This window comes from Pogona vitticeps, chromosome 6, assembly GCF_051106095.1.
Source record: "Pogona vitticeps strain Pit_001003342236 chromosome 6, PviZW2.1, whole genome shotgun sequence".
In the NCBI taxonomy this organism is placed as follows: domain Eukaryota; kingdom Metazoa; phylum Chordata; class Lepidosauria; order Squamata; family Agamidae; genus Pogona; species Pogona vitticeps.
Window position 1 is genome coordinate 62944709 of NC_135788.1, and position 20249 is coordinate 62964957.

Consider the following 20249-nt stretch of genomic DNA (forward strand, 5'->3'; position numbering starts at 1 on the left):
ATTGTTTTCAATCTGGTTCATCATGAAGGAATGTAAAGAGAGCTCTGAGCTCCACAGCATTGACTTCACCCTCCCTCTTTCCCTCTACTTAGGTATTGTTTATGTAATTTTTGGAGGAGATGGTGGAAGCTATAGGAATTGTTACATGAACAGTTGGCTACCTTCATCACTGCTGTTTTGGTTGCGAGCAGAGAGATTGTGCATAGGAGCAGATCTTCAGTGAAGGAGATGGGCATTTGAACCCATCCCAGGGAAGGGATCCCTTCCATGTGGGGATCAAGGAGCGTGGAACTGACAGGGGCGTGCCTAGCTTGGGAGGACCACCACAGTAGGCACCAGTGGGGCTACCCTCCCCACTGATCTCATGCTTAAGGGAGGGAGTACATACACACCTAAGATGGCAGATGGGTCATCCGATACAAGGATCTGTTCCTTAATCTGTGCCAATACTTTCCTGCTGCACCTAGTCTGAGGGATTGCCGTTTTATATCCATTAACAATTTATTATTTCAATAAACCTGGAATAACAAATGTTTTACTGCTGCGTAGGGAGGCATTCTGGGTTATCTTGCCTGGGTCCTCAAATTAATCCCCCAATAGTCAAGTGAATTTTAGTGTTTACTTTTCCATGATATGCATAACTCTGATATCTGCTGCAGGGCAGGGTCTCAAAATGCTTAAACTAGACAATAGTATGACCATTGCTGGAAAAAACCCCACCTCTCCTTGAATCTCATGGTATTGGATAATTATCAACCAATCTCTAGTGTTCCATTCCTGGGCAAGGCATTGGAGTGGGTCATGGCATCTCACCTCCAAGAGTTCCTGGATGAGATGAATTGTCTAGATCCGATTCCAGTCTGGTTTCAGACTTTGTTACAGGATGGAGACTGCTTTGATTATCTTGGTAGATGACCTCTGCTGGGAACTGGACAGGGGAAGTATGTCACTCAGGGTACAGTTTTGTCCCCTGTGCTATAGAACATATACATGAAACTGGTGAGAAAAATTTTCCAGAGTTATGGGATTCAATGTCAACCATATATGGATTATCCCTGATTCTCTTTCCTGTCTATGTCGTTCCAAGGAAGCTGTTTTGGTTTTAAATTGATGCCTAGTGTAAGTGAAATATTGAATGAGTGTGAATAAACGGAGGAGTTCCTGGTTAGTCCAGGGGCGGCTCAAGAAATGTCAGTCTGTCCTGGATGGTGCTACACTCCCCCCCCCCAAAAAAAACCCCACAAACCATCACCCGTTCACAGAAAATGCAGTTTCACAGCTTCATTTGCTTCTGGATTCATTCCTGACCATGAATGCCCGGGTCTCAGCAGTGGCGAATAGTGCATTTGTGCAATTAAAACAAGTGTCCCAGTGACACTCTTCTTGGACTTGTCTATTCTGACTTAATTATATCCTGTTGGGATTACTTTAACACACTCTTATGTGTTGTGGCCTTTGAAAAGTGCTTGGAAACTTCAGCGGGTCTAAAGTGCTGTAGCCAGATCATTAACTGGAGCTGGTTATAGGGATCACATAACTCTCTTGCTACCGCAGCTCCATTGACTGCAGGTCCATTTTTGAGTGAAATTCAAAGTGTAATATGTAAAACCCTAAATGACGTGGATCCAAGTTATCTGAAAGTCTGCATCTCCCTTTATGAGCCTGTCCAGGTTTTTAAATAATCAGGAGAGAGCTGTCTCTCTATCCTGCCACCTTCACAGTTGCATTTGGAGGGAACATGAGAGGGGGTTCTCTTTGTTATTGCTTCAGAGCTGTGAAGCTCTGTCCCATTGGAGGACAGGCTGGCCCACAAGAGCAGCAAAGACCTTTCTCTTCAGGCAGGCTTTTTCTCAGTAACTGCTGCCTTAGAGAGGGTTCTTAATCATGAGGCTGTTTTATGTTTCTTAAAAATGCTTTTAAAAGATTTAAAACATTTCAACCTAACAAGAAAAAACAGAGAACCTGAACTTTCCCAAACCAACAAAATTTTTGAGCAACTTCCGAACTTCTTGGTTTGTTGCCCCCCACAGCCTACCCATAGCCCCCTTCCCATTGCCTCCGCCCAGCCCCCTTTTCCACTGCCCCTGTTGCCTCCCTACCTCGTTCTATACATTAGATAGCCCCGTGGCTCCTTAAAAAAGTCTGGCTGGATGAGAGGCCTGCTCTTTTTTATTTTTAATTTTTTAAAGACTGTCTCAGGGTAAAACACAACCCAGCTGCTTCAGGCTCCTCCTCCTCCTCCTTATAAAATATATAAAATGTGTGTGTGTGGGTGGGTGGGTGGGATGATGGGGACAATGGGAAGGGTGTGGGGGCAGGCTGTGAGAGAAGGGGGGTCGGCAGAGGCAGATGGGCTGTTTTGTTTTGGACAGCCACTGTTGACAAACTGACAAACTTATTCAGACTGACAAACTGATCTGTCTCAGTGCAAATAACTGAGGGGCAGCACAGGATTGAGTTTTGAGGGGATATCATCCTCTTCTCTGGGCCATTGTGGCCTTCTCTAGTTTTAGGAGGCTAGCTCACTTGGAAGCGGCAAACTTGTACAGAAGATGTAGATTGCTTCAGAATGCGCAGGGAGAGGTTTCCCACCACTGAGTGCTTGTCCATACAAAACCATATGCCAGGGAAAATTGAGTCTGGAATCCCCAAACATGGTAATTTTCTGTGTGTAGGAATCTTGGGTGTATGTGTATATGAGAGGACAAGAGGGGGGGGGAGAATGTGCTTGCGAGTCCTCACCTGCAATCTGAAATATATCTGTATCAAAAATTTCTCATGAGTTAAGTTCAGGATTACTCTACTTACTCTACTCCATTGTACAGTCATCTTTGTGACAGCCAGCAGTTTCTCCAGCTTCCCACACTTTGGTTAATGTCTATAATGTAGCTTTTCCTCATTGGGCATTTTTCAGATCAGAAAGAATGGGCAGCCAGAGAAGAAACAGAAATATTTAATAGAAAGGAAAAACAAATGCAACACCTTTGGCTACTTTGCAGTGTTATGTTAAGGTCAAAAATATCTGCAGAACAAATTCTAATGCTCTGAGAACAATGTGGAAAATCATGAGTGCTTCTTATGGCAAATTCAGATGTCTGGAGAATTGGAGGACAAACTGTGACATAGCACTAGGATCACCATTTTCCTGGGATTGACACAGGTGTTGTAAGCATCTTCTGCAGTGAAGACAAAATTATTACAGTAGCTCCTCCAAAATGTTTTGAACCCTGAGGAATGACAACTAGTGCGGGGCCAAAATTTTTCAGAATGCATTTTTCAAACAAACAAATAAATTTTACCCCACTTTTCTCCTTAAAAAGAACCCAAGGTGGCTTAACAGCTGGCTTGAATGTTATGAGACTTTTCATATTTTTGCTCACTTAGGAATAAAAGGCCATTGTGCAAAGTAATTTCCATTTTTTAAAAACCATGTTTTTGATGGCTGCCTTTCTACCACCATGGCTCTGCTCTAAAATGATGCAAGATAAAAGGCTTTGTAGGGTAGCAAAATGGTGTCCAGACTGGTAGCACCATTACTATTATTGCTCTTCACAGTGGTAATACAAAAGAAAAAGCAAAAATATTCATGGGAACAAAAGAATAAATCTGTGTTGCAGCTGTTCTTAATGGTGAATGGTACCCTTAAGAAAAGTGTTGAAGAATTCATTATTCCCTTGAAGAAATTAGAAGTTATCCTTCCGATTGCTCTGCTCATGATTTCGAGAGACCACTGGGCAGGCATACTATAAAGTGATAGAGTTTTATTGCTTCACTGAGAACTAGTAAGATCTGTAGTGTTGTAGTATATCCGTGTCTTATATCCTATCTTCTGAAAGGAGTGCTCTGTTCAGAGTTATATACGCCCTGAAATAAAACTGGGAATGAGGAAGTATGTTCAAAAGTGAGAAACAGATTTAAAAACAACCTTTTTTTCTCTCACTCAGTGCTTTTTGCTGTTGTAGCAGAATATGTCAATTAACAAACATGATTATTTTACAGAGATACAGTGAGGGTGTTGATGAGGAATGTACAATCCTCGTAACTGAGTTATCCTGTATAATACATGAAGGGTTTGTAACAAATACAGTGCATGAATTCACAAATTTCTTCCATCCCAGATACTTTAACACAAGTTCTAAGAATCTTTAAAAGCTGAAGTCTTCCTCTATGTTCTCTGTGTTATTCTTGATTAGAGGTTTTGGTGATGGGGCTGTTTTCAATTGATAACCTAGCAACATATGAATTCATTTCAGTTACATGTACATGTAATTAACACAGTCTGCCTGACTTCAGATTTTTGCTTGATAATAAGCATTTTAGTGTGATGGATTGCTTAAGTGGGTTATGACCAACGGGGGATTCCTGTGGCCAGAGGTGCAAAATTCCAGTTGCTTGGTAGTTATAGTACTGGTATCTAAAAATATTTGATTTTACAGACAGGACAACCTTTTCTTCTTCTTCAAAGGTGCACTGCAAACAGGATCTTCCCTCTAACCAGCATTTTAATATCTCCAACTCTCTTAGAAAATCTCACTGCACACATTTTTGCACTTTCCCCCAAATGATAAAATTGCAGTCCAATGCAACAAAATTACAAGGGATTAGATCTAGAATTACTTGTGTTTAGGGAAGATCCACTGACACCAGCAGGAGAAAGTTCTTCATCACTAATATTAGTCTCATTCATTTCATTATGATTAAATCTGGATCCAAATATATGTATTTTAGAGCAGTTAAACATTTTTTAAAAATGATGTCAGGCCTTATGCAGATATTTATGATTATTGCATCCATATTAGAATCTCTTGAGAATGCAAAACTTCCACAGAGATGTTAAATACAGGGATTAGGTGGCAGTTGGCTGGCAGCCTCATGTAACTAAGGGAGAAGTAGTGAAAATCTAAAAGGATTGTGGAGTCTTCTAGTATTGTATGATGCTTTCTGGGATCCATAGTTATCTACCCTGGAGGAATCATCAGAAGAAGAATATATGTAAAAGAGATTTCAGTTTTTCTATACTGAGAGATTTTGCATGAAGGTTACCTAACAAACTGCTTTGTTTGTGGGGATAATATAGTAACACTAGATAGAATACGCCTTCTGTTTTGCTAATAGAATCTTTTAAATTACACTAGGAGGAATTATTTCCTTTTGTTAGACTCTTCTTGTTCTAGAATTCCATGAAGTTTTAAAATATGTGTTAGAGTTGATTTGGCCCTTTGGAGAAAATGAATAACTTCTAATATATATACACTGTCATTTAAAGATCTTACAAAATAATTTATTGCTGGGGAATACATTTGTGAATGTTAGCCAACTCAACTCACTTGGATTCCAATGGATGTTGAAGCACAAGCGATTACACTCATTTGAGAACCATTAAAGAATGGCCACAATTTGTCCTAACTTTAATGTCCGTGTTAAGATACCTTCACAGACTTTTCCCCCAGCAACGTCCACTTTAGGGGCAAACAACAGGTTTACATAATATGACATGTATCAGTGGAATGTCTAAGAAATGTCTAAGGGATATCTAAAATGGAGCTGTAACCATGAGCAGCTCAATATGGCTATGACAGTCCTTGTGGTTGTAAAGCCTGATAAGGCATGGCATAGACTTAAGCACTCTTTTTAGTCACTGGAGTGAACAAAGAATAGATATGTAATGTTATGGCCACATCTGTTGGCAGACTACCAGGGGCCCCTCTCTTCTAGAAAGAATCCTTGTTACAACTGAGACCAGCTTGGCCCCTATCCATCAGCTGCTCCAGTGCTTGCTTTCCTATTCCCTCTCTATTCTTTTTCCTCCATTTAATCATAAAACAATTACAACAACATTGGGATACACAGTGCAGTGTAGTGGAAAGAGTGATGGACTAGGATTCAGGAGGCCAGGGTTTGAATCTCCATTCAGCTATGACAGTTCTCTTAGGATGTGGAACTGATAAAATCGCTCATTAACTATCTCACTTCCCTTGAAAGTATTGGGTTTTTCTATAAGTTAGTTTTGACTTGATGGCACATAGCAACAACTACAGCAACACCGACCCTTTCTTCTGCTAGGCTATACAAAGTCTTAGGGCTGGACAAGCTTAGTACTGTATAAATATCAGGACTTGACTTTCTGCCTTTACAGCTAAGCTGTATCTTTTGCTTCTGCCATCCAGGCTCCAGCTCCAGTAACAAACTTATTCATGAAGAGCCAATCTTTAGGTAGCCAGAACAACACCATTTATGTGCAGGACTGTGGTAATCTCAACACTTGTGGAAGTGCATGTCATGTAAGACAAAAATACTACAGGGGGAATCTCCAAACAGTCTGGTAAAGACTAGGTGAAGTATATATATGTGTGTCTGTCTCTAAAATTGAGTTGGTGAAAGAAAATAGAATAGACTATGCCGTAAAAGGATAACAATGTCCAAACTTGGGTAATGCTTTTATTGGATGACTAAAAAGTTACTAGTAAGACAGGCCTTTGAATTCCCCACTAGACTAAGATAATATAAAACTTGGGATGAAGGCAGCTAGTTCAGAATTTAGATCAGATGTAGCATCCTTAAGTCCTGAAATTAGACTACCAACAAAGCAAAATAGAAATTTGATTCCATATGGGACAGAGGTATGATCTATTGGACAGAATGATCTATTGGTCATTCCTCTTCACTCTGTGTAAAGTACGGTACCAACTGATAATTTTGTGTCAAGTGGCAGTGGTTAACTCTTTCCATTTCACACTTTGGTGCTGTCTCCACAAAGGCACAGAGCTGACTGGGCAGAGATTCTTTGCCCACCCACTTGAAGAGTGTCAGGCATGTTTGGCCCAAAGCGAACTTTTAAAATGGGCCTAGTGGCCTGTTCCATCCTCTTCACTGTCTGACAAGCGACTCACCCTCCCACCCAGGGTAAGAATGAGAGTCGCTGGTTGCTTCAGGGCCGGATAGGAATTTTTGACCTGAATCAAATTGGCTCTAGGCTGCAAGTGGTTTTTTTTGCCCATCCCATTCTTATTCCCAGGGATCACATGGAAGCTGAATAGATCACTGGCAATACAGTCACGATGGCGGGTAGTGGTAAATAGGGTAAGTTCAGGTGAGTTCCAGGGTGGGCACCCAGAGGGTGCAAGGGATCCCACCTCTCAGAATTGCATTTACAGAGGTTTGGCTGAGGGGAGAGAAAACAGGGAGACCCCAGGGGATGCTGGGCACTTGGAGTCTAGAGACTCGGGTAGAGGGCATCCCTGGGTACTCTGGGTGGATGGCCAAGAGGGTGCTGGAAAGTTCAACAGCAGCCTCTCAGGGTAGGAACTCCGAGGGACAAAGGTCTGGACAGGTTGGTCAAGAATAAAGAGGGTTCCAGGCCTGTTAGCACTACGGCTGGCCCCCTTGTAAAAAGGGGTAGTTAAAAGTGAAATAGTTAATAAAGTTGTGGCCCTAGTTTTAACTCATATTACTGTGTCTCGTCTTGTTATTTCGGGTTGGGCGGGCAATGGATTACCTGGCCATTTTTTTGTATTTGCTTCTGGAAAAGGTATGGAAAAGGTTGGTGAAAAAGACCTCTCCCAAACTGGAGAGCTCTCTACTGCAACATTTTGTTGTTGGTGCCATTGCTACTTCATACTAGTCAGCACAAGACATTGAAGTCAATTAGCAAAGAAAATGTGAAGCACTCTGATGTGAGAGATTAGTAGCATTTGAAGGAGTTAGCATGGATTTGTATTGGCCATGGATAGGGAAGACTACTAAATGCCAGTTAAAAAGAAAGCCCTTCAAAGATCTGAACTATTATATTATCTTGTGAATATGCGAAAATGGGAGGAAACACTATGCAAATTTGAGTTCTGTAGTTTTTCTGTTGATAATTTAGTTTAGAATAAAAAGTAATGTGCATGCTTAACAAGAATGAGAAGAAAATTTAAAATGTTTGAGTGAAACTGCATTTTTGTTCTCTGAAGGACAGATGTTGACAGGAAACGGTACTCTCTTGTGAAATTCTCCTCTTTCTTCAGTATGTTAAAATGCACATGGAAAACTCTTGGTTTTGGTTCAGCATTTCCATGGCACCCATAAGAATACAGCCATCCTGTTTCAGTTGCTTTCAACATTTCTGGGGGTTCATTTACTGTCTAAGTCAATGTCACATGGAAGCTTGGTGTTCACAGATATCAGCAACTTATCTGGTCCTGAAAGTATTTTGTGGTGCTGTAGTGAGTGCAGAAGGTTGCCATGGTTATGTTGGAGAGTTCCTATCACACCATCATTCATTCATTAGAACAGGCAATGAGTAAAGAAAAGGCCCCATACATTATTTCTGTCTGTGCTCTGTACTCCAACAAATATATTCTTCTCATTAAAAATAATTTTGAATCTTCAGTTTTAGAACATAATGGACTAGTCTATCAAGCAGAAGGAAAGTAAATAGTATGTAGATCGTTGTTTCCCACCAATTGCATGTTAAACAATAAGTATGGGAAACAATATGAGGAGTACACTCCATCAGTAAATGCCCAGACGTCTCTGAGCAGAAAGTCTTCAGAATGTGTTCTTCGTATTGGATTCACTTATATATCTGTTGGCTGTTGCTGATAGTGGGAATTAGGAATCAATATAGTCTATGTGCTTTGTGGATGCCAGAAGTGTTGATCGCCAGAGCAGCCCTCATTTGTGAGCATATAGAAACAAAACAAACAGGGATTTTGTGGGGCCCATATTATATTTACATTTTCCAACATCTTAATTAATCTTCAGGCTCAGCTTGTCCCCACGAGGCCTTCTCTCTCTTGATTAGTGTATTTCCATTTAATTTGATTTGTTTCCTTGTGAATGGGATGTGACATGGCATGGCTGCAGCACTTGAAAGCAGTAACTGATTAGAATACTTTACTTAGATTTGTTTATTTGAGTTTGTTTATCCATTTTGTTTGTTAAGCACAGACAAAATAGAGCTTTGGGATTTCAAATTTCACCTGTTAAAGTTTTATTGAAGCCACTAAATCAGATGGATTGGATGAATATATACTTTTGTGTGAAATCTGGACTTCCTTTTTGCTGTAGAGGATTGCATGGACTGAAATCACCATAATTTCCTTCGCTTTTTGAGCATCAAAGGGACAGAATGAAAATGGAAGATACTAAATAGGTGGAACTCTTGCCAAAGAACTAAGATCTCTCTTATTGGGCTTAATTGCAGCATTATGGCTCATTTTGTGTGTCTCCCCTCTTAACTGCATACATTTCTTGTCTGTAGAATGTAGATGTAGTGTGAGGGGGACTAAGAGATTATAGGTATAGTTGACTGGAATTTAAGTGCCAAAACATATAAAAAGTGGTAATGTGATTTTTTTTAAAAAAATAAATTTTGTTTACATATGAGAAAAATAAAAACACAAAACAAAGCAAAACAAAGCACCCCTCATCTCAGGTGCCATCCATTAATTTTATATATACATTCAACTTTTAAAAGACCCCTCATCCCTTCCAAAAATACATATATTCTTGCCCTGTCTTTTGCCCTTTTCCTCAGTATGACATTTATAAAGTCATCCCATATCTCATGACATTTATTTATCACTCCTTTTTAAAACTTAATTTCAGATGTCAGTTTATCGTTAATTGCAATATTCCACATTTCATTATACCATTCATGTGGTTGAAAAATTCAGTTCTTCTTCCATTTTTTCCTATCAGTAATCAAGCAGCTGTTATATTTATAATAATCTTTTTTAGTTATTTACGTCATGATTATCTATTAACAATGATAATGTTCTTGATGATGCTTCCATGTTGACTTCCAGTATTTCTCTACTTTCTTTAAAAAAAACTTCCCTCCAAACCCTTTGTATTACATCACATTCCCACCATAAGAGCAGATATAAACCCAATTCTTTATTACATCTTAAGCACACCTTGGAATATTTAGAATCTATTTTTTCTAATTTTATTGATATTTAATGCCATTTCTACATTTTTATAACTATTTTCTTTTATTCTGACTGACATATTTTTAAAACCCCTTCTATTCCAGACATTTTTCCATTCCTCTTTATCTGTTTTTCCTAAATCTGCCTCCCATATTATTTTTTACTCTCCTAACTGATCTGCCTGTTCTGTCAATATTCTATATTACCAATTCCTCCTTTCCCCTTTTTTTCTGTTCATCTGTTCTCCACATTCTTTATGATATGTTCATACTTTGTCAATTGCCTATCCTTTAATTTATTTTTCTTCATAGTGGCCTCTGTGAATGCATACAAATGGGTTTATCCTGCGCCTGTGCAGGACATTCGGAAGATTCTAGAGCTGAGGAAAAAAAGAGACAATTAATTTCCCCCCCTCGCAGGGTATGAGCTCCGCCTCCTCAACCTTCCTTTCAGTTCCTCTTTTCCGCCGTTTGAGTAGGACATTAGGAACTAGAGCACTAAGGAAAGTGATTTTGGCTTTGCTAAATCTATCTTTTTCTACCTTTTTTGTATTTTTTTTCTATTAGTGTAGTTGTTGTGCATCGATAGAACTTCCAGATTTCTCCTTTTTTTCCATTCTATTTTGCCCCCCCATGGATTTTCCCCCTTTTATTTTCTTTTTGTTTTATGGCCCCTTGGGGCTTTAAGAAGTGCTCCATTTGTCTCAGACAAACCCCTGTTACAGACAGGCATGACCTCTGTTTTATTTTGTCTGGAGGAATCCCATCACACCCAGTTCCAGGAGTTTTTCTGAGCAGGCTATTAAGCTATGGCTCCAACAACTGAGATCTTTTCTCTACAAGAAATCTCTGAATCCTACCATGGAGGTTGCAACCCTCCCTTCTTCAAACCCACCTCGCCAGGAGGCTGCTAAGTTGGCTACCAGCCCTATTGACCAGCCCTTTCCCAGCACAACTTCGTTACCTGCTAAATCCAAGAACTCGAAAAGCCCACCTAAGCCAGCTTCCACCAAGACTGAACTTCTGTCCATTGATCCTGCAAATAAGAGGAAAGACAAGGAGAAACCTAAAAGACAAAAGGACTTAGACAAACTGGCTACCACACCTCTTTCCCTGCCTCCTATACCGGTGCAGGATTCTTCGAGGGATGATATTGGGCTTTCCAACAGGGAGGAATGTGCCATATGTCCAGCCCAACAAGCTCATGACATTTTGAACATGTCTCTGAGTTCGGGCTGATTTGGGGCTGTTGCACCGTCCAGCCTGGCCTTAGCTCCTTTCAGCCCTCAATCCTCAGGGCAGGCAGATACCGAGACTGAGTCGGAATGGGAGTCTGCTCCACACACTCCTAGAAAAAGAAAGGAGAAATGCAAACATACCTCTCCATACCAGCCTTCCGGGCTTGAAGAGCAGTATTACCATCTAGAGGATTTACCTGACCGGTACCATCCTTATCCATACCAAGGCTATGACTACCATGACCAGTACAGAGGGTTGGGCTACCCGCCAATACCCTGGTACCCTCCCGTAGCCCATCCACTGCAAACTTCGTTGCAATACCAAGGGGATGTTTCCACCCCCAAGCTTCACCATCCCAAAAGAGATCGATGATGCCAAAGCCTTCTGCACCCCCTAAACGACTCAAGCTTCACAGGGGCCGTTCTTCAGTACATGCTACCACGCTTTACTCCAGTCCTCACGACCACGACACGGAACCTTTCTCTGTATCTACCCAATCAGATGCTGACCCTGTACTGACAGCTCCAGTACCACGACCACCACCATCGGCTTCTCGGTCGTCTCATGGTGTCAACTCATCGTAATCTGAAGAATCCGAGGCGCCTGATGCAGGTGCCACTGGCAATCTTCCGCAGTCGCCTTTGGAGGACTACACATGATATGCGCAATTTATCTTGCGCATGGCTAAGACATTAAAACTTGATGTAGAGATTCCACAGCAAGAAATAGACTTAGTTTTCCACAACATGGAGCAGGACAAGATGCCTCCTCCTAGTTTAAGCCTTATACCGGCACTCCTTACTCAGGTTAAAAACTCTTGGGATAGGTCACCTTCGACTCTCCAAATCCCACAGACGATTGAACACCACTACAAAACTCATGGGTCAGATTTGGATTTTCTGGTTAAACATCCAATAACTAACTCCATTGTGGTCGAGGCTACTCAATACAAGTCTTGCAGCAGGTCTTCTACCACACCTGTGAATAAGGAGGGCAGAAAGATCAACTCCTTTGGGGAAAAAAAAACTTTACTCATTGGCAGCGTTACTCATTAGAATTTCAAACTACCAAGCTGCAATGGGCGCTTACCAAAAACATCTGTGGGACAGAATTCTCCCCACAATTCAGTCTCTTTCGGAACTATTAAAGACTGAAGCTCTCATTACTTATGCAGAGGCCAATACCTTCGTGAAGCATCAGGCAGGCAGTGAAGCATACCACTGACACTGCCTCCAAATCTCTGCTTACCTCAGTAACACTCAGACGACATGCCTGGCTTAGGGCGGCAAACATCCTAGATGATATCAAGACCAAAATCGAAGATCTTCCCTTTGATGCTGCTGGGCTGTTCAACTCTAAAATGGACGGCATAATGGAGAACATCCATAAAATGAGGAAGACAGCTAAATCTTACATCCCATACCAACCCTATCGGTATCAGAAACTGTCTTATAAGAAGCACTTCTACCAACAACTCCCTCAGTACCAGCCCTTTCGGTACACCAAGCAACAGCACCATGAGCGGGCCTACCAGCTGCTACAATCCAGTACAATGCAACCCAAGCAGCAGCAATATCAGGGCTCCAGACAGCCTTTTCGCAAATCCCAACGCAGGGGCAAGCAGTATTCCTAACTGCCCTGGTACTTTTATTAGACTCCGTCCATTGCTCCATCAATGGAGAAGGATTACAACAGACAAATGGGTTTTGGCCATCATTGAACGGGGGTACGTGACAGAATTTTCGCAACCCGCCCAGCAAATTCCATCAAATCCATCCCCTTCTCCTTACCTTTACAAGAAGAAATTTCATCTCTCCTCAGGAAAGGGGCGATAGTCATAGTCCCACCTTCTGACTCAAGTGAAGGCTTCTTCTCTTGGTACTTTGCAGTCCCTAACAAGGATGGGGGTATTAGACCCATCATGGACCTCAGACAACTCAACAAATATATACTTTACAAAAAATTCCATATGTTAACTCTTAATTCCATTCTCCCTCTTCTATCACAGGGGAACTGGTTTGTTACCATTGACCTGAAGGATGCATATTTCCATATTTCAACTCACCTGTCCCATCAAAGATTCCTCAAGTTTCGCTTGCAGCATATCACTTACCAGTTTGCCGCTCTCCCCTTCGGTCTCTTGACAGCCCCCAGGACATTTATAAAATGCATGGCCCCGATTGTTGCTTACCTCTGTACCAAGAGAATAAAGTTCTTCCCATACATCAATAACTGGCTCCTGGTTGCCAGGATCTTTCAGGATGCTGCCACAGCCACAAGAACTACTCTTCACCTCCTGTGCAAACTAGGCCTACAAATAAACCAAGAAAAATCCCACCTGGTACCATCACAACCCGTGAGCTACATAGGAGCACAACTAGACGCCAGCCAGGCAAAAGCATTCTTACTACCCAAAGGAATAGCAGAAATCCGGAGGGCAGTACATCATTTTCAACCTCTGGTGACCGTCACCGTTTCAACACTCAGCACTTGCTGAGTCTCATGGCTTCCACAATATCAGTGGTTCCCCACACCAGACTCAAACTCCATACACTCCAATCCTGGTTCCTCACACAATTCGACCCTTCAACGGACACCCAGCTCAAGAAGCTCCTGGTACCGTCATTTGTGGCAGACCAACTCACGTGGTGGGCCTACGCCCCCAACTTATCATTAGGCAGACCATTCAGGCCTCCTTCCCTGTCTATCCAGGTGACGACAGATGCCAGCCCCTTGGGATGGGGAGCTCACTGCCAGGAACTCTATATACACGGCCTGTGGTCAAAGAGAGAAAGAAAGCTCCACATAAATCAGCTGGAAATGTTGGCCATCATAAAGGCTTTTCAGGCTTTCCTCCTGAGGATCGAAGGGAAAGCGGTACGGCTTGTGACTAACAACACTATGGTCATGTACTACATAAACAGCCAAGGAGGAACTCGATCACTACCTCTCCTTCACCTCACTATAGAATTTTGGGAATGGTGTTGCACCCACTGTATTTCCCCTCAAGCAATCCATATTTCATCAGAGGAAAACTACTGGTGGGGAGCCTGCCTAAGCAGGCTCCCCACCAGGACGCATGAGTGGTCCCTCAATGACACTGTCTTCCTGGATATCTGCCACAGATGGGGCCAGCCTACAATAGACATCTTTGCTTCCCATCTCAATGGCAAGTGCCCCAGGTACTGTTTAAGAGCAGACATAGACATGTCATCTCTCGGGGATGCATTCATGATATCATGGTCTGGAGAACTCACTTACCTCTTCCCTCCGATACCAATGTTGCTCAAAACAATAACCAGGATTATCCAATACTGAACAGATGCAATTCTCATCACCCCATGGTGGCTGCGACAACTGTGGTTCGCCCACCTCAGAGAGATAACACACAAACAGTTGCATTTACCTGCGATAATGTCTCTCCTCTCCCAGAATGACGGCGCCATTCTCCATCCTGATCCCTACACCTGATGGCATGGAGGATAACCCCGAATTCTGTGCAATCTTGAATCAGGCTCGGAAACCATCCACCTCTTGGTCACAACAAATGGTAATCCTTTCTGAAATTCACTGAATCCAAGGGACTTACCCCAGTCCCATCATCTCTCTCAACTCCACTTACCTTTATCATGTATCTCTAAGCTAAGTCGTGATCCATTTGGGATCACTTAGCACAGTAACAGCCACTCCGTCCTTCTCCATGAAGGCTTTCACTTCTGCTCTCTATTCAAAAAATCTCTTCAATACGTTTCCCCTGCTGAGCCAACATACCTTGGTGAAGTAGAACACATCCCCATATTCTGATTACATTTCCTCTATAAAAAAGCACGGAACCTTCAGTGCTTTTAGCCCCTGGATCTGATTTGGTTGATGCATTTCACAACAACAGACATCACATTGTCAAACTTTAGGCATTTGCTGCAAAGGGCTTGCTGATGGATAATGCAGTGCAGAGCAATGGCTTCCTCCACAAACTCCTCTTCCAGTTTTTTTGAACAAGTGCCACCAGTCCATTTTTCCTCCCTGTCATTGATGGTGCTCCATCGTTTGATATTCCAATGAACCTCTTCCATGGCAAACTGGCATTCTCAATGGCATCACACAGCTGGTGAAATATCTCCTGAGCAGTGGTCTGGCCATGCATTGGAATTACTGTGAGCAACTCTTCCATCACTTCAAAATTGTCATCAATACCACGGACATATATTGCAAGCTGGGCAGTGTCATTGATGTCTGTGGTCTCATCAAGAGTGACTGAGTATACACAGAAACATTTGGTTTTCTCACACAGTTGGTCATAAATGTCATTTGACAGGTCAGAAATGCAGTCTGCCACGGTGTTGGCAGAAAGGCTGAAAAGAAACTGACCTTTCTTTTCCAAACAGAGTATACTTGCAGCCTGTAATATGCACTTTTTGACAAATTCACCTTCTGTGAATGGCTTTCCTGCTTTAGCAATCATCTCACTAACCACGTAGCTAGCTTCAACTGCTGCATTATTCTCTTTGGTTGCTTTCTTGAAGAAATCTTGTTGCCTCTGTAGACCTGTTTTAAGATTGGCAACCCAGTTGGCTCTCCCATCTCCCTGGTATTTTGCATACTCCTCAGCATGTCTAGTTGTGTAATGACATTTCCTCATGCACCACAACCTTTTCTGTGCAAATAAGACACGCTGAGGTGCCCCTGTACTCAACAAAGAAATATTGCATTTCCCACTTTTCCTGAAATTGCCTGTGCTCATCACCAACCTTTCTCTTCACTGCAGGCTTTGAAAAAGACATGTTTGGGATTGTGTATTATATATAATTCTACTTGGTGTCACTGTCGCATTGAAGTTTAAATCAAGCGTTTAGCTGACGCATGGCGAACATCTCAACGCATGGAGAACATTGTTTCCGCTTCTTTTCCTTGTAACCGCAGCACGGCGTTTGGTGGATAAAACCCTGATAGCAGTCTCCTTTGCTTTTACGCTCAATGTTCATTTCTTTCATGATGACATGAACACTGTGGCATTTGTAGACTGTAGAAAGTACCGGGATAGCAAGCGCAAAAAAGGTGACTGCTCATGGACTGTTATCTGCCATGCTGTTGTTACAAGAAAAAGAAGTGGAAATGACACCGTGCTATTGTTGATGTCATTTGTTTTGACTACTTTTACATCATATAGGAATATATGTAATGTTCATTGTGTGAGGCAATGCAATGCAAATAGCACAGTGCAAATAAAAAGCAATGACCCACAGATAACGGTGCGACCCTGTGATTGGTCCGGGTTACTGGGGACTGTTATTGCCGATGGACAGGTGTCGCTATGTGACTGCAGACTACATTCGGCTGCTTTGGTTCCTTACTTTTCTTTTATCCTGCAATGTACACATCACTTTGATTTATTTTGTTTATTTGTATAATGTCCTGCTGGGCAGCAACTTAAAAAAACTTTTAAAAAAATGTTGTTAATGCAGCGTGCTGGGACAAATGTCTGTGTTTGCCTGATAGAAACGAGGCAGCCAGCCAGGCATGAAAGGAAACATCCATGGCAATGCTGCCATAACTTTTACTCATTGAGAAATGTATCTGCTTGTATCAAGCCTGGTCCATGTCCCACCCCCGAGAGCCATATACCCCACCATGATTGGTAGGTTTGTTCAGCTCTGCACACAACACTGTAAAGTGCCATACATATCAAAATTGCGGGCCACACTAACATTAAACTTTCATATTAAGACGGGGGCCACAAACTATTGTCCCATGGGCCATGGGTTTGAGACCCCTGGTTTAAGAGGAAGGGACTGATAACTGTTTAGAGGAATAAATAACAGCTATAAGTGTTGGGTGGTCCTTCCCTTTGTTGAGAAGAGCACAGCAGAGGAATAAAACTGAGACAGACCCAGGGAGTGAGTGACCAGAATGAGCAAACAGGAGTTTGATGGGATAATTCAACAGGGGAGGCCAGGGGTGGGGAAGCTAACAAAAATTTTGGGTTTTGGATATAGTTATATATTAGAATAATGGGGATTATGGAAGGAAGATAAACTTCCATGGTGGTGATTTGGAAAGTGTGCACAATGTTTGTCTTTTTGCCTGAAAACAACACAATGTACAAATGCAGCAAGTGCAAACTGGTTACACTCCTAGAAGAAGAAGTGAAATAACTGGAGCAGTGAGTAGATGTGAAATGAGAGAGGGTGAAGCTGAGCCAAGCAGAGTTAGTGAATCCACATGCTACAAACAGATGAGGAGAAGAGTAGTTGCAGTAGGAGAAAACCTGTGTGAGAATGAAACTGAAATGTGCCAGGACGATCCATGGACCCACCAGGTATGCTCTCTCCCTGGAGGACAGATCAAGGATGTGACAGAAAGATTGCCATCACTCATAAAATCCATGGATGCATATTCCTTCTCATCCATGTGGGAAAATATGAATTACAAAGAAATCACATCAGACTTTAAAGCTCTGGGCAGGAAACTCAAGGACTTTGACTCTGAGGCCCAGACTGCCTTCTTGCCCAGCCAACCAGTACTCCAAAGAGGAATAGAAAGGGAGAGGGAAGTACTCTGAGTGAATGACCGGGTATGAAGATGGTGTCAATGTGAGGAATTAGATTTTGGGACCACAAGCTAAGCTTTCTTAAAGATGTACTGCTGGCAACTGATGATTTGCAACTCACAAGAACTGGGAAGAATGTGTTTTGCCGTAGAATGAAGAACCTCAGTATGTGGGCTTTAAACTGAATTAGAAGGTGAGGGAGATGCAAGCTCAGAGGTAAATACAGACAAAAGTTTATGCACAATAAGGGAACAGACCAAGCAGCTCTAATAAGGCCCAATAACAGTCTTTATAAAAGCGCACAAAGGAAAGCAGGCCACAAATCACACAATGTCGAGTGTCTATATCCAGATGGGAAACAAATGAGAAGAACTGGAAATCCTAGTTCAGGGGAGTATGTATGACTTGACAGGGATAACTGAAACTTGGTGGGATGACTCCCATGACTGGAATAAAGCAATTGAAAGATAACATTGTTCAAAAGCAACAGAAATAATAGAAAGGGAGGTGGAGTAACAGTATATGTCAAAAACATATACTCCTGCATAGAAATATAGGAGGATGAACTTGGTTGTCTCATCTGAAGCATCTGGTTTAATATAACTGGGCTGAAAAACAAAGAGAATGTGATAGTTGGAGTCTACTACTGAGCACCCAATCAAGGAGAAGGTGCAGATGAAACCTTTGAAAAATGAATTGCAAGAATTTCAAAAAGACATGATGTAGTAGCAATGGGAGAGTTCAATTATTTTGATATCTGTTAGGAGGCAAATTCTGTTAAAGATGAAGGGCGACCCTTCTCTTCCTAGTAACTATCGCCCAATCAGCCTATTGTCTCATATAGGCAAACTTTATTCTAAATTTCTCTTATCAAAACTATCAGCTTGGGCCTCTTCTAAAAACCTCCCTGGGAAGGAACAGATAGGCTTCCGTTCTGAAGCCTCGACTCTGGATCATGTTCTGCTTCTGTATCACCTTGCCGAAAAATACTCAATTTATCACAAAGCTAGACTTTTTGCCGCCTTCGTCGATCTACGAGGAGCCTTTGATTCAGTTAATAGGAATTTACTGTGGGATAAACTTAACAACTGGGGTATTGAACCCCGACTGCTTTTTTTGCTTAGGCGTCTCCACTCCTCCAATATATGTCAGATTCGGCTGCCAAATTCCTATGAGCTCTCTGACAAATTATTAGTTGACAAAGGTGTTCGGCAGGGATGTGTCTTAGCCCCACTACTTTTTAATTTATTTTTAGCGGACCTGCCTTCCTCTCTTTCTGCTTCTACTAATGCTGCACCCTCTCTTAATGGTTCCCCAATTTCTGTGCTTTTGTACGCGGACGACGCAGTCCTATTATCTCTAACAAAAGCTGGTCTCCGTCGTACCCTATCCAAATTTCAAACTTTTTGTTCAGCTAACGACCTGGTTATAAATGCTGACAAGACTAAAATAATTAACTTTTCCAACTCTGTATCACTATCTCCCTGGACAATCGGAGCACAAACCTTTCAGCAGGTTTTATCCTTTAAATATCTAGGTATCACTCTGCATCATAAACTCAGTTGGCGTCCCCACAAAAAATTGGTTCTATCTTCCTCTAGCCTCCATCTTAATGCCATCTCAAAATTTCACTACTCATCTGGCAATCAATTTGTGCCTGCAGCGTTGCTTATTTTTCGGACTAAATTGCTTTCCCACTTACTATATGGAGCTCCTATTTGGATTGAGGCCATAGATCACGATGTTGACACTTTGGCAGCCGCCTTCTTCAGGAAAATCTTAGGAGTCCCCAACATGATTCGTCTTTCAACTTTAGTTTTGGAATTGGGTACCCATCTCCCTTCTACCCTTGCTTGGTCCACCACATTTAAATATTGGCTTCGTTTACATTTAAACTCTAAGCCCAATTCCTTACTATACGATCTACTCAGAGACAATTTCCTTTCCAAGTGGCTGAAGTTGATTGAGATTAAACTTCAATCCCTTGATTTGAATCTAGAATCCCTAAATGATTTAGGAATTCAACAGGCCCATGCTCTTATTAAATCTAAACTCTGTCAGCATGAGTTTGAGGTTCTTGCAGCCAAACTGAATCCTACCTGTTCCCCGCTTTCTTTTGGTCTTTTCCCTTCACTTGGTTATCATCCAAATTATTTTTCCTCACTTATCAACCCCAGGTTAAGAAGAGCATTTATGTTAGCCCGATTTAACATTTTTCCCTCAGCGAACCATACCGGTCGATTTGCAAATATTCCTAAAGAGGATCGATTATGCCTGTTCTGTTAAGGGAGTGTGCGTCTGTGACTTTATCTTGTCTCTCGCAGAGTAAAGAGCAGATAAACGCACACAACAGCTTCTTCTTTTCAGCAGTGTATTTACAAAATATATACAGGATATACATACATACAGCACTTCAGTATTCAGTATTCAAACCGGCAGCATGACATGCAGACATCAGTACACAGGAGAAGAGAATGACTGTACAGAGTTCATTTCTTAAATACAATTCTGGCATCAGTCTGGTCCAATCCCGTCTAAGGTGACTTC

General features: G+C 41.9%; 1 protein-coding gene across 6 annotated transcripts in view; it reads left to right on the plus strand.

Annotated features, from left to right (window-relative positions):
• GLI3 (GLI family zinc finger 3) overlaps positions 1-20249 on the plus strand; it is a 445483-nt gene that overhangs the window by 129886 nt on the left and 295348 nt on the right. The window lies entirely within an intron of this gene.